Source organism: Eutrigla gurnardus (assembly GCF_963514095.1).
Source record: "Eutrigla gurnardus genome assembly, chromosome: 3".
NCBI classification, from domain to species: domain Eukaryota; kingdom Metazoa; phylum Chordata; class Actinopteri; order Perciformes; family Triglidae; genus Eutrigla; species Eutrigla gurnardus.
This window is the reverse complement of record NC_139917.1, coordinates 20233192-20249193: the sequence shown is the minus strand read 5'-3', so window position 1 is coordinate 20249193 and position 16002 is coordinate 20233192. Positions and strand designations below refer to the sequence as shown.

General features: G+C 41.8%; 1 protein-coding gene across 1 annotated transcript in view; it reads right to left on the bottom strand.

Moving 5' to 3' along the window:
- Window positions 1-895: 895 nt before the first annotated feature.
- pcdh10a (protocadherin 10a) overlaps window positions 896-16002 on the bottom strand; it is a 55586-nt gene continuing 40479 nt past the window's right edge. The window contains exon 6 of the mRNA XM_084006351.1: window positions 896-905. The gene's annotated coding sequence lies outside the window, so the exon portion shown is untranslated. The remainder of the gene's footprint in view (window positions 906-16002) is intronic.

Below are 16002 nucleotides of genomic sequence, written 5' to 3'. Positions count from 1 at the left end.
ACTCCTTGCTGGGCTGGAACTGGGCCCGGCTTACGTTAGGGGCTGGGGGCGGTGTTAACGCTCGAGGCAACGGGGGAAAATACGCCGCTGCGGAGTTTTACTAACGTTACTGTTCCCGGTAAGTTTCACTTTTAAAATGTTTAACCTCGTTGCTAACCAACGACACATTTCTGTTTAGTTTACCAAGCTAGTGATTACGTTCGTAACAGCAGCAACTAGTGGCTTTGCTTCCTCGGGTAATGTAAGCTGACCGGCTAGCTAGCCAGCTAGCGTGATATTGCTAATAACAACGTTAGCATGCCACTTTCTGACTGCCGTTGGCTCACTAAACGTTACCAACTACCAACGTCACTTAACATCTGTGTTCACAGCGTCGTGGACACGTTTGTGATTAAACCGCTGTTCTCTGTGTTTGTAGAGCTGTCGGACATCGGCGATATTGAACGGAGGTCCAACCTGCAGACTAAACATCAAACACTCTGATCTATTGATCACACACTGTTCTACACTTTAAAAAATGTTGTGATTTTAGTGTTTTGTGTATTTTATTGTTATTGTATTATTTACCAAAATAAACACTTTTTCTGAAGAGACATGTCTGCTATGCTTGAAATTAGCGCTGCGGGGAAACCTCAGACGTATACAGTGACGTAATGACGTGGCTCTCTGGGCTCTCTGGGCTCTCTAGCCGGTGGAAACGCAAACAGGTTCTTGAACGGTTCGCTAGTTGAACCAATTGCGAACCAGCACGGCACCGGCCCGGCTCTTGAACTAGGTTCGCGTTGGTGGAAAAGGGGTATCAGTGGTGTGTGCACTGCCGCTGCCTTTTTTAACTGCGAACACCAGAGGGCGCGATTACGCAGCTGCATATTTGGTAATACCGAAATGAGGCACCGAAATTCACATTGTATTTCGGGGTGGTTACTACCGTTGATTTTCGCCCCGAGTACGTACTTGTACCGAGTGTCGGTACCCAACCCTAGTAGGAACAGCCGAAATATATTTGTGGGAGAAAGCAAATTGCAATTGTATTGTTTTCCATTTTACTGGTTATAGTGTTAAGTAATTTCTGTTGCTGGTGCTTGATATTTTTTGGCAAGAGAGCGTTGTGCCTTTTAGCACTGCTTGGTCTGGTCTCATCCTGTTCATTTTTCTTTCCTGTCTCTTGTTCTTTCTTGCATACTCTATTCCACCCCCACCCCTCTGCAAATATGAGCTTGGAGCACAACTGAACAGACTTAATTAAAAGGGTTGTTTGCACAAAGGCTAAACGTCCTGATAACGTGATGTTTTCCATCCGTCTAAAATGAATGCTGCTCCGTGTGATAGCACAGTTAAATTAAAAACTGTTGTTATGAAAGACATAAAGACAGAAGAATAAATAAAGGAGTCAGTGGCCCCAACCAACAGGTGTTTGAAATGTAGTCGGTACACTTGGGCACCAGTTAATGAAATCCAATCCAATATATAAGATGTATATAATTATTGGAATTGAAGAATAAATAGTCTGGCTGTCCTTAACCCTGGTTGCATTCTCCAGCTCTTCCCGGGGGATGCTGGAACTCCCAGGTCAGGTTGGGTGTTTAATCCCTCCAGATTGGGGTCTGCTTCCTATGGAGAAATCCAGAAGGGATCCTGGCCAGATACCAACTGCTACTTCACCAGTGAAAACATGAATCTGTATTGAAACTAGGGCTGCACGGTGGTGTAGTGGGTAGCACTCTCGCCTCACAGCAAGAGGGTCCTGGGTTCGATTCCCGGGTCGGCCCGGGTTCCTTCTGTGTGGAGTTTGCATGTCCTCCCCGTGTAAGCGTGGGTTCTCTCCGGGTTCTCCGGCTTCCTCCCACAGTCCAAAGACATGCAGGATGGGGATAGGTTCATTGGTGACTCTAAATTGCCCGTAGGTGTGAATGTGAGCGTGAATGGTTGTTTGTCTCTACATGTCTCCCTGTGATAGACTGGCGTCCTGTCCAGGGTGTACCCTGCCTTCGCCCAATGACAGCTGGGATCGGCTCCAGCCCCCCCGTGACCCTAAATACAGGATAAGCGGTAGAAAATGGATGGATGGATGTATTGAAACTACATATATGTAGCTGAAGTAAAATACATTTCAAATTTGGTGCCTTCTTGACCAGCCCGGTCCACTCGCCGGTGGTCTCTTATTTGTGCCCAACCGCACACACTCACTGATTGTATTAGTGGAGAATACTGTTGAATCCATCGATTTAAAGATGGGACACCAGCAGCTGCCAGTCCATACGTAGTCCATGTAAATGATTCTCTTTCCTCGCTGAGAGCAGCCTTGTGAGGGCCGGCCTCACATCCCTGGCTTGTGTGATGCATTGCCAGAAGCCAACCAACATATACAGTATATAAACATAATATATTGTCTCTGCCTCTTCCTTACACCCAAGCTATACACTCCTGGTCTCAGCTCAATGACATACCAGTTTATCTTATTCCAGCCATATCTAACATTGACTGCAAACCCCCATTAAGCATAATTTACTTCTCCCCCTCCTCCTCTTCTCTTTTTCTCCCTCGCACACTCAGGCTATAACGGATTACTAATAAAGTCACTAAGCAAGAGTGATTCTCTTTTGCGCACAGGAGTACATCTTCAACTCTCTCGTTCTCTCCATCTTCTATCTCAATCGTTCTTTTGCTCTCTCCCTCTCTCTCTATTTTACTGTCTCTATTACTATCTCACACACACACACACACAAAATCCCGCACACAGTTCAGATGTACAACAAAATCGTAGATCGTCGTCTCTTCTCACGGCAGAAGAACCTCCCGGGTATTGAAGCATGTACATGCTGGCATGACGTCTGGAAAAACAGATGGGAATTCTCCCAGGTGAATGGAATGAGGTCTCCTCTTACAGAACATGGAGCATGACAAAAATGAACTATGGAATCCACGATAATTAATTATCATCTCTGTGTACAACCACTAAATACAATACGTTTAATGTACTTTGAAGTTGCGACATGAATCTCTAAAAAGCATGGAGAAAATTGAAGACAGTCCTCAAAACCACATAAAATTCAAGATTGAGTAACTATATCACCATCTAAATGAAACATTGATTGGAACGTGTCTGGGTTTATGCTGGAGCAATATAACAACAATACAACAAATATGCGGAAACACAAACAGTAAACCTTTGCAAAAGCATCTTAAGAAATACTCTTACAGAGTCCTTTCAGAAAGATGTGTGTATTAAGAGACCCGCTAGGGGGACACAGTTAATGTTAAGTTCATAGACTGAAGCGATGATGAATAGTTCATTGCCCTCTCTGTCTCAGGATATGTGCTGTTACACAAACGAGTAGTTCTGCTTCTATTACGCAGCCTTTTTTCCTGCAGGAAGGGAGACAAAGAATGCATTGGCGAGGTGAGAGAGGTTTCTGATAATTTTCAGACCCATCCTAAGCATGTGAGAGTTATTAATATCACAGATGCTTGGCAAATCTTGCCCAACGATTTTGTGATGCTGCTTTCGTCACAAATAAACACACATTCCTGCCTTTGATACTGTAACCTTTCTGAGTCATCACAGAAAGAACAGTTGTTGGTCGGCTTTCTGCAGTAGATGGCTAACAATGAAGTTCCATTAAAGCGAAAATGTAGCGATGGTCATCCGGTATTTGAAGCTTTCTGCTATTATGACAGCCTTTGATTACCGAGGGCTGAAGCTCTCTCGTCATTTTGCGCAAGGCCTGGCAGTCTCTCTGTTTTTGAGATGCTTAAGGTTAAGCTCTTCTACGCACTCCACTCGACTGCAGCTTCATCATTTCTAGAGGTCAGAACCTTCACGGTGGTGTCATCCGAACCCATACAGATTTGAACCTATACCGAGTGAAGTACATTCCTTTGTTTACGATGAATGCGTTTGTGTAGAAACCAGAAAATGCCCAGAAACATAGTTAGCCATTCAAAGTGCCGAACACTTATAAAGCCAACAAATGTGGAGAATCTAGAGGAAATTATCGGATTATATGTCTAATAGCAGCCTCCTCAGCTGGTATTAAAAAGAGAAGAGGTAAAGAGAAAAATACACAGCTGGATCCACCAGCTTTTTTTATTATTTTTTTTACACTGACAATAAGTTATTCCCTAAGCTTGTAGGATTCAGGAATAGTAATCCTCTGTACAGTAAGCTCACAGCTACAATGCCTTAGCCCCGTACTGCAGCGGATTCCAAAAATCAAAATCCACTAATAAAATCATGCTGTTGCATGTGTGAGCTGTGTTGACATTTAGGGATGCACATTTGGCTTTAAATCAACTTAATTTCCTATAGTGGTGAATGTCACAACATCCCAGTGTTTTTATGTCTCGGTAACTGTGACCTTTTCCTTTGGCCGATTGGAAGTGATGCGAGAATCAATCTGCTGGTTCTGGTAAAGCATCTGATCTATGGATTTTGTGAGAGGTTAATGGCCAGTTGGTCCCTGTGGTCACCACAGAGGGGAGTGTGGTAGTAGGGAGCTGTGCTGTGTTTGTACAACTCGCACCGACCTTGGGTTATTAGCAATAAGGAGGGGTTCTCACATCCGAATGACTCACCCATGTACACTCACTCTTTGGCCCCCCAAGGCTCCAAGCACGAGACAAATAATGAAGATGGAACAGAGCTACCGCAACGGCCCCCGGTTCATTACTGTTTGTTCACGACTGAGAAATGCTGTTTTAGTTTGGTTTGCTTCTTTTCAGCCTTGAAGCGATAGTTTGACATTTTCTTGCAGAGTTTGACAGTTTCTTGCTGAGCATTAGAAGAGATTAGACAATTGATACCGTTCTCATATCTTTTGTGCCAAAAAGTATTTCTTGGCCGGCACAGTCGCTCCCTGACATCTCAGATGGTTGCCTGGTAACCTCAAGGTGAAGACGAGACTGTAAAACCATTTTTTAACCTTTGGAGAGAGCCATGCTTGCTGTTCCTTCCTGTTCCCAGTCTTTAACCTAAGCTAAGCTAACCGTGCAGGTGTGACAGTGGTATCGAGCTTCTCATTTAGCTCTCAGCTGTAAAGTCAATAATTTTTCCCAAATGTCAAACTGTTGGTTTAGACAGGGTTATAGTTTTGGGAGTGTTTATACCAGAAAAAAGCTCTGTTTCTGATAGTCTAAAGATATAAGAATAGCAAGGTTTCCTATTAATTTCCAAGAAAGGGCCCTTGGTAACTCTATTTACATCGTGATGATATAAATATATTAAGTGCCATGGAATAGAAAAGATAATATCTCTGGTTTTGTAGCATCAATCCTGAATCCAACAATGTTATCAGTTTTACACTCTACCACTGTACGTGATTCCTTTATTATTTCCTGGTGCCTTCTTAAGAACTGAGAGACAGTTCTAGTGTGTATGGATACTTAATCCATTAATAGTTGATCAATTGATTTGTCAAATTGACACCCAAATGTTTTAGTCATTTTTCAAGCAAGCGTGACCAACATTTGGATCTTCCAGTTTCTCAAACGTAAAGCTTTCTTTGTCATATTCTGACCTTTTGGTTTTGGACCGCTGGTTGGACCAAACAGACAATTTGAATCCATTGCAATGATAACGGACATGTTTAGACAATGCTCTCTGTCATCCTGTATTGCTCACCAGATTACATGTTACTCCTCAAGAAACCTCTAAATCTGTAGGTATGGCTCCTGTACATATTATAAACTAAAGAGTTTTTTGGTGCTGTGCCGTCTTCTACCTGGCCTTGTTTTTGCACCAACATGTAACATCAAAAATAATTCTGTCTTGTAAGCAACCAAAAGAAAACACACACCTTTGTCTTTGGGATTAGATTAGTAAAGAGTAGAGAGATGTTTTGTCATTGACACTCTATTTTAGTCTATTTTAGCATACAAAAATGAATATTAACCACATGGGGGCAGGTGGTAAATCAAGCTGCGGCATCAGACATACTTAGAACATTTTGGGGTTGAGAGTTGATTCCTAATTAAGACACTGAGCCAAATAAATAAGAAAATGAAAATAAATGCAACAAAAACAAAGGTAGGAATACAAAAGACGCCGCTTGATTTCATTGTGACAGTTGAGTCAAACAGCTTAAGTAAAAGACCCAAAGACAACCACCCAGTGTCAAAGCTAAAATCAGATGTTGACATTGTGAGATTGCAAACTCCACTTTATTACATTTTCATGTTTCTCGCTTTGTTTCCTGCTGAATGTTGTTGTTTGCTTTAGTTTTTTTCTCTTTAACCCCTCCTCACCTTCCTCAAGAGCTTATCTTTGCTGTCTTAAGTAGACTGACTCGCAGGTCACCGTGAAGTAGATGTTTTTACCATCGCTCTGAATAAGATTAGAAGATTATTCCGTCTTTGCATATTGAGGTACTTTTTCATACAGGGAATTGACTTTCTTGGGAAATAGGGCAACTACAAACAAAACAAAAACTCTGGGTGCCATTTTTGTTTACCGCGGGACTAAGGGTACCGTCCAGAGAGGGAACAAACTGAAATGTTGCATTTTGGAAACTGTTTAATTAGTGAATAATTTGGGCACCTAGTGTTATGACTCGAGTTTGTCACAATAAAAGTCACTGTTAAAAAAAACCCCTAGAAGCAGTTGTTTCATGAGAAACACGATTGTTTGGGAAGCTGCATTTTGCCAGTATTGCTGTTTTAGAATGAACATCAGTGACGTGGGTTTCCTGATTACTGCGTTTGTCTTGAAATACATTTGAAATAACCCAATCAAAAACTTTCAGCCGTCAAAGAAACAATTTCCTCGTAATAATTTTGTGTAATAATGATTATTTCTACGTCTCACCTTGGCGTAAAGTGCTCTCAGACGTTTGTGCAGTGCAGGCCTCTGAGGGAGACGGGGGTCTGTGGCTGACAGCTGAAGCATTTTGTACATAGCAACCTAAGTAACACACACACGCACACACACACACACACACACACACAAAGACAAAGACATAAAGACACACATGTGTTCTAACTGACACGCTCAGTGACATCTGCACTGTCTCGCAAACAAACAAATGCAAAGACAGGTAGTGACAGGTGAGGTCATGTGCATGCACACACACACACACACACACACACACACACACACACACACAAGCACACACACTTCCCCCAGCTCCTGAGTTGATCAGAGACTGTTACAGTGTCACCTCGCTCCCCAGCTCAAACCCCCCAGGAGATCGCTCTCTTGTCACTGACGCCACTCTGCAGACAGCATCACACAGCCCGTCTGCCGTGTGTGTGTGTGTGCGTGTGTGTGTGTGTGTGTGTGTGTGCGTGCGTGTGTGCATGTGTGTCTAGGAAAGTGAGACAAACGTTCTCTCCTCCGTACTATTCTATCATCTTCTTGCAAGATTTTTGGAAGCAGTATTGGTATGAATCCAGCAAGCAACAAAGCAGTAATCACATCAATATCAGTTTAAGTGCCCATGAAATCAAAAGTAAACAGTTCAAATATAGTTGGCATTAATGTTTATTCTTGAAAAAGCTGACAAAGTCAACTTTAAATGAAGAAAAACATATTTCTTTCCCAAAGCTGCAGTTCAAAGTGTCTAAATTTACATCTTGTTCTACAGTTTTGGCTACATAAAGCAAACAAAGAAAGAAAAAAGACCAGTTGTAGTTAATATTACATTGTTTTCCAGCTGACAAGGACATAATTCTTTTCATCTCTCACAAGTCCCAGGGAAATGTGGATTCTACGCACAGAGCAACAAAGAAATAGCGCAGACTCTTGTAGTCCCTCTGTTTTGACATCTCTAGGCAGAATGCCACAGCTGAGTTAATGGTGTGGTAAGCGATAAAATGTAGGTTTATGAGGGATTAGTTGACTGTGTGTGTGTGCGCCGCAGACGCACACAAGCGTGCACGGAGGCGCATGAGATTCCCCAAGTTTAGCGATGCATTAGTGGTGTTTACGACAGCTTTGAGTGGAGCTTACCCCCAGCCTCCCCCCACCCCCACCCCACACACACACACACACACGCACACACGCATCACCACCAGCACCACTACAAACACAGTAGCCGCAGAGACCAGTATGATGGGGGTTTAGTTAAAGACTGGAAGTCTCAGTCACAGATGGTCAGGTCACTGAGATTGGGAGGGGTGGTGGTGCTCATCCATGTTTTTCATACTGTCGGTTCAAAGGGAGAGGAGGCAGAGGGTAGATAGTTTCTGCAAAGATGGATGACAGAGAGTGAGATGCGGCTTGGGGAAGACAAAAGTGGGCCAAAGATAAGGGGGGCAAGGGTCACTGTTAACATACTTGTTGGAAAGTTAATACACAATGATACGTCTAGATGTCTTGCTCCTATGTGGGTGGAGTCGGGCCCCCTTTTCCATCTCCATGGGGGGCCTTTCCCAATCTGTAAATGACACCATAGATTAACACTGATATAATGTTACTATTATTAACAGTTTGAGTCTTGATCCTTTTTTTTTTCTAAACATGGCTCCCTTCTTTGAATGAGGGCCCCAGTCTGAGCCCCTCATCCACAAGGCTCTAACCCGCAGAAGCAGCAGGACGGTGGCTGCACTTCACTGGCAAGACACAACAGAGTGAAAGAATCACAGAGTAAAATGTATATGGAGGGGAAAGTGGTGTTAAGTTGAATTTAATTGGCTTTTCCAGTTTGCACTCCAGTAATCTTGACTACATGCATAATTAATCCATTATTAAAATCTCAAATAGCCAGCATTTAGCTGGGGCACACACTCATGCAATCTGACAGACCAAGGCTGGAATCTCCAAGTGCTCATCACAAGACATTCTTAAAGCAGTCCACCGTCCACAGAAGAGATCAGTCTTTTTTTTTTTCTTTAAGTCTCCTCTGTGCTCAGAGGGAAGTGTTGAGTGCATGGGTGACACGTCAAGCATCTTTACAGTGGAAATGTTTTTTTTTTTTTCGTGGGGGGTTTCTTAAAGACAAGCTGTGCTTGATATAGGACACACACACACACACACACACACACACACACACACACACACACACACACACACACACACACACACACACACACTTAACAAACAGCAGAATCTACTTTAATCTATACTAATCCTTTATCCTCTGGGTACACTGGGAGGGTGTGTGTGTGTGTGCTGTCGTGCTGCATTTCTGTTTATTTATAGGACATGTATGTTCTCTTCAAGTTCTAACAAGTCCACATTGCAATTCACAAAAACACTCTGTAAAAGACGGCGTTTAAAATGAAAGCAACACATTATGCATCACGACCCCTTCCTGGGCACATTCTTGCATGTGTGTGCATTCAGACAAGACTGGGTATGTGTAATGAGGCAGCATCTGTTGGGTTCTCTACTGTGCTGAAACACCAATCAAAGATGATTATGATGTTGACGAAGTAACCTGGCAGATAGCACTTATTCAGACTCTGCAGGACTGTTTTAAATAGAGCCACAGACAACATTTGTATTCTGTAGGTTTTCGGTGGAGTTGCTGTGTTTGGCTTTAGCCGTCACATTTATGAATGAGTTCAACGTGGCACACGCAAATGATCCATCCTGTTTGCATGTCTCCAGACACGAGACATTGCTGTACCTCCTAACGACCACTGGAACGATGACATCACACTGGAAATGTGTGCACGAGTAAAACAAATAAATAAATGGGAATTAAAAGGCAATGGGAAGTGGGTGATTTATTTTTTTAAATATGTATTAAGGGGATAATTATAAATAACTATGCTGTAGTTGGCATGCAGTGCCAGCATGATCTGTCACAATTGGTTGATTTATCAATTAGTTAAGAAATTAATCAGTAACTACTCTGATAATTGATTTCAATTATACTGTTTCAATTATATTCAAGCCACATTGGAAAATCTTTGGTTTTGAATTTTTGGTGAAAAATGGGAACTTATAACGCCCATCGGTAGATTAATCAACAATGAAAAATAATTTGATAATATAAATAGCCCCGATTTTCCCACAGTGCTTAGCGTGCACAAGTGCTCTTGATCAAACACATGCACAATATTATGTATCTGTTTTATTTTTGTAATTCATTTTAAAGGTGCAATGTGTAAAACCTTGGAAGATTTTTTTTATAACATAAATGAACTTGAACATTTTTCGACTAAATGTGAAGAGCTTACATTGACAATTTCAAAGAGATATCTTCTGTCATGAGAATAACCATCTCGCCCCGGCCCGACTTGTAATCCCATTTGTTCCTCAAGAGGCGCTTGTGAGTCACTGTAGCGTCCAGTCGGCCCTGAGACCAGAGGGCGAAGACGTAGTGCTGCGCTGAGGACCCAGCACTCCCTCAGTCAGCTTTAACTCCCAGCACCACTTCTTTTGCCACCACAGCCGCCAACTGAAGCCCCGCCCCCCACAGCCACTGCATGCTCCCCTCCAGGCAAAGCTGTCCCCTGTCAGTGGGGGAAAAACACAAATCATTCAGTTTCACATTTTGGTCATTTCATTGTCATGTTCCAGCTGTTAGTCAGTTAACAGCCATCAATTTTTATTAGGTAACGCATCTGTGTATGATATTGGTACATAAATAAAATGCTCTTGCCTTACTCATGCTGTGTTAAAATGTTCTGTGTTGTATGTCAGGCAAATACAGAACCAGACGTGTTGGGATTTAATTTTCACGAGACAACAAAGACGCATCTTAAATAGTTATTGTACAACCAAACAGATGTATGTCAAAATGCATGAATATCCTCACGACTAATGGGGGGATTCCATGAGCTTTAGGCAGATTCATAGGAGGCCTAATTCCTGGAACACATGTTGGAGGATTGGGATTTTATAATACCTAGTTGTCATCTAGGGATAATGGGAGCCCCTTGTATTGAAGACAAACTCTTAGCACTGACGGCTCTTACAGTGGAGCCATTCTCCCGACCTTAAGGCGGAAGGAAGTATTTTTCTTGGACATTGATAGGAAGACACCTAAATGCTTGTTCTTTCTATAATACCCATCTCAGTAGGCCTTTTTCATTTTTTTCTTTCCATTTGACTTTCTCACTGTATCTGCTGATGCGATCCATTAATGATGCACTTCACTGATAAATGTATACTCACGCTGAGTGAATTTGTGGTTATTTAAAAACAAAATATGAACCAAGATACATCTTGTGTTTAAGACATTTCATCATTTGTAAAGTATCTCATCTCCACTTTTACTTAATTGTCGTGAACAATGGGAATTAATTCCCTTTTTTTCCCATCATGCCTCTATCTGTTCTTCTAGCCCTGCCTCATCCATTATTCATGTCCCTCTCTACTCTATCTGTCTCTAACATAAAGTGACTCCACTTGAGCTGTAAACAGATACATATTACCTTCCCGTACATCTGTTTACTCATATTTCCATTATCATGTTCTTTCCAAAAGAAACACATTCGCTTCTCACAATGTCAATCAACTTTTCCCCACATTATCAGGCTGGCTAAGATGATTGTCCTGACCATTTACACAGCAATTACAACCCACTTGGGCCAGAATGCTTTTGCTGCTCCTGCTATTACCTGCGTTCTTAGGCTCATCATTGCATCTGATATGAAAGGAAAATCAATATGAAATAACGGGTAGGCGATATAGCAGTGCCAACGTAGGGAAATCCAGCAGTGTGAAAGGCAAAACTTCTGAGTATGTTACAGACACGAATGAGAAAAAATGTACTCTTACTCTGGATATTAAATGATAATCCACTTGAACCTCCAGCACACTCCTTCGCTGCTCTTGTGTTTCACAGTCAAATATGGGTAGCTAGGTTAGGCAAGGCAAGGCAAGGCAACTTTATTTGTATAGCACATTTCATACACAAGGCAGACTCAAAGTGCTTCACATCATACAACAAAGTGAGAAAAAAAATAGAAGAATTAAAAATAAAATAATAAAAAATTAAAAAAATGCATTACAGAAAGAAAGGAGAATAAAAACATATTTGCAATAATTAAAAACAGTGCAGACATTAAAAGATTTAGCAGAAAGCTATGGTGAACATAAAAGTTTTCAGTCTAGTTTTAAAAGTGGTCAGAGTTGGGGCAAGTCTTACATCTTCAGGAAGTTTATTCCAGCCATTTGTTGCATAGTGACTAAATGATGCTCTCCCGTGATTGTTGTTTACTCTGGGAATCACTAACAGATTGGTCTCAGAAGATCTTAGTGGTCTAGAAGGCTTATGTAGTGGGAGCATATCAGTGATATACTTCGGTCCTAGACCATGTAGTGATTTAAATGTTAGGTTGATAACTTGGCTCCTCAGCCTTAACTCTTAAATGTTTGACATTTTGACAGTTTGAAAGAGACCTGCGTTCAGTTTGATAATCTGTTATTTTACAAATACAATCGTATTTGAGCTATTTGACATTAGCTTTGGGGCTTCAGTACAAAACATTCGGCAAAATGACCTGCCTAATAGAAAGATAGTGCCATGGTATGATTGCCAAAAGATGGTAGAACATTTTAGCCCCTTCCAACTCAGATTTGATAAGGAAAAGTAGTTTTTGCATGCTTACTTTACTTGTTCAGCGGAGTCAGTCAAGAGTGATAAGAGGATGTGTAACTGGGTTCACGGATGCACAGAAGACAATTGAAAGGAGCGCGGTGCTGCTTTGAGAAACGCAGCATCCTGAAGTCTTCCAGCGTTTTGATGTTTGCCTCTTTGATCTGGTTGGCTGCTACACCACGCGAGATGGCACTCAGTCGAGATGCTACCTGTGCCAGAGCTACATAATTGTCAGGATAAGCCAATTTCACAAATCAGAGTTTCCACCACAAGTTAATCCCATTTTTTCCAGGCCTCATTAGCGACATGTTTCGCATGCTTGTTCATTGATTACCGCCACACAATACTTCACACCACAGATAGTGACAATTAGAGCTGACCTTGTATTATTCCAGCTTCTCATCTTTATTTGGGGGGGCTCGGGGGTATCCCAGAATCACTATCAGGACCCAAACTGCTGGTGCAATGCTCTCATTTGGTTGAAACTTTGCGAAATACTGTACTGAACCTATGGCAACTCCACGAGTGAAGTCAGCTGAGGTTTAGGATCATCCGTCAGAGGTGAAACACCTGCTGTGGCATCACCAGCCGGGTTATTGACAGAAAATCCGCGTCCATAGAGAGCAGTGCAGCAGCTGGTATGATTCATAACAGATTAAAGGAAACAAATATTTGACCGTGGAGGGAACATGTTTTACTCGTCTCCAAGAGAGACGAAACAGTGCGGTTTGTCCCCTATAGACAATTACAGAGGTTATTAGAGTACCTCCCATGCAGTAAGTGCACCTAGACAGAAGCTGCTCAGTAATACATTTACTGAAATTACAGCTATTGCTTTTATTCGATTTGCTGCTGTCTGAACTTGCTCTCCCATTTACTAGTTTATTTATTTTTTCATTTATTTCTTCACACTCTTTACTTTGTATCTGGAAATTATGAATAATGGCTGTAATTTTCACGCCAATCAATGGATGTGTTTTCATTCAATTGTCAAATGTAAAGCAAACTTTAAGCAAATTGGGCACATTTCCAATTAACTGGTTTGGAGCAAATAAACTAGGCTACAACATAATACGGTCATAAGTTACCACTATAGGCTATGCTGTAAACGGTAGTAGAAGAGGAAGAAGTAGAGGTTGCCAACCATAAAACAAAAGAAGTGACTGGCTGATCTACAAGGAAGGAAAATGGAAAGAAATCTTCAGGAATTTTTTTCAAGTGTCAAATGTTTAGATTTTTTTCAACTGATATTGGTTTTTCATGCTTTCTGACAAAGAAGACAGAAGACACTAGAAGGGAAACAGCTGAACTGTCATCTGAGTTAAGCTTGTCAGAACTTACTTGGCAACAGTGATTTATTGTGCCAGTAATGCATCTCTTTGTTTGACAAAGGGATACAAATTACCCCTAGCAATTGTAAAATTGCCTAATTGGGAAAGTTTGATCAAATCCTGACATTTTAACAAAGCTTTTCTAATACTAGACTCCAGAAAGCATTGATTGAAACACGGATAATGCGATACATTGTCTATTGGATTGGTAGCAGAAAGCGGTATCCATGCCATACTTGTTTCTTTTATAATTGTGCCACTATAAGTGTATGAATTTTGCACTGCGAATTCAGACACTCACACTTAATAGTGGGACATTCATACAGTGCAAATGGGGAGTGAATTCTGACATGGCCTCAGGTATTTAATTAAAGAGTGACCATAACATAAATGGGACATACAAATATGACATAGTGCACTTTTTATTTGTAAAAAAACGCCAGAACATGATTTCTTTCCATTGCCAGCTGTTTTGTCATATAAGGGAAAAAAGCTACCTTCATGGAAACTGTATCAAACTGCTTATAATTCAGTCCAAGTTCCCCTGAAATGGACTCAAAACAATGTTGGGACTAATGTTGACACTTAGTCACCTGGGACACATTTTACTCGTCGCTTTTAAATTTTCTGGCAGTGGTGTATCACCACTAAAGCTCTTGAATACAAAGCTTTTATTCATGGCTCTCGCTTTGGAAGAAAGATGCAAGTTCCCAGTAAACAGGGACATGAGAAAACCCAAGCAATGGCAGCACAGTGTGTGTGTGTGTGTGTGTGTGAGAGATGGAGAGAGAGAGAGAGAGAGAGAGAGGGAGAGAGAGAGAGAGAGACCAATTTAAAGGTCATTGTCACAATGAGGCCTACTAAGGAGTGTGTACCTCACACCGCCTGACCCAGCATATAACCAAGGCAATTAAAGCCCAGCCACGGACGGAGGAATTGACACGGCGCAACAGTGGAGCGATCCAACATGGCCCCGGTGGCACAGTAAACAGAGACGGAGGGAGAGGGCTGAGGCGACTGGCAGCGAGAGAGGGGAATAGGTTATGCAAATGACCCTGGCCTCCAACAGAAGAGAGTCAATGGAGTTCCTCCTCGCTGACGGGAGCAGAAAGTTAACTACATAAACAAGTCACTGGAGCTCTGAACCCATTCTCTCCCTCACTGCGTCTCTTTCTCCAGCCTGACTTGTTTAACTGAACTCACTCTGCATCTCTCTCTCTCTATCTCTTTCTCTCTCTCCCTCCGTTTTGACCTGGATACAAAAGGCATCCGGTTGCCTTATAATTGCACTTTTGATTTAGTATCGACGCAACGGATTCGCTTAAATGCATTTTTTCAAGTGTATGTTCACCCTAAGGAGCCACATCTCAGTAACTTATTGAATCCCTGTGTGTTATATTCAACCCACCAAAACCGTGTTATCTTCACTTGTAGTCTGCGGCTGACTTGAGAGAGAGCGACAGGACTCTATGTGGGCATATTTTCATGCCATTCTGGTGGGAGAGACTTGGCCTGCCTTTCAAAGCCTGCTTCCAGATGGTGGGAGCAACTTGCGAGGCAAAGGAGGAGGAAAAAAAGAAAAAAAAGAAAACAAGCTTGACTCCATAATGCCAAGACCAGATGAGAAGATGTAACCCAAATCTCACACACTCCTTGACACACACGCGCACACACACACACACACACACACACACACAGGCAACCTATCTTGCATCCTGATCACAACTTCAAAGACCCCTTTAAGATAAGTTATTTTGCTGGAACCTAGAACCCGCTGAGGCATGCTATTGTTGGAATCTAACACAACCGTCTGTTCCATCCTGCTTAGATCATACATTACACGTACAACACAGATGCATTAGTGCGTAAAAAGCATTTACATGTTCTCCTTACTTGAATCTTCCCATGTATTTTAGTGCTTTTTTCTATCTCTACTGCAATAATTGCATGTTTCAGCACAGTGTAATATGTCACTGTGGGAACAGAAATATAAAATGTGCTATAGGGTTTTATATATATAACTTTGCTTCTTCTTCTAGATATTTTTTTACTGGTAGAGTTTATCCACACTGACACTAGAAGTTTGATATGTTTCTATAATCCATAGAAATGTGTTAGTGGACCTTCAAGTCTTCCATTCCCTATCATTGGAACTGTTCTGGCACAAGGAGCAGGTAGCA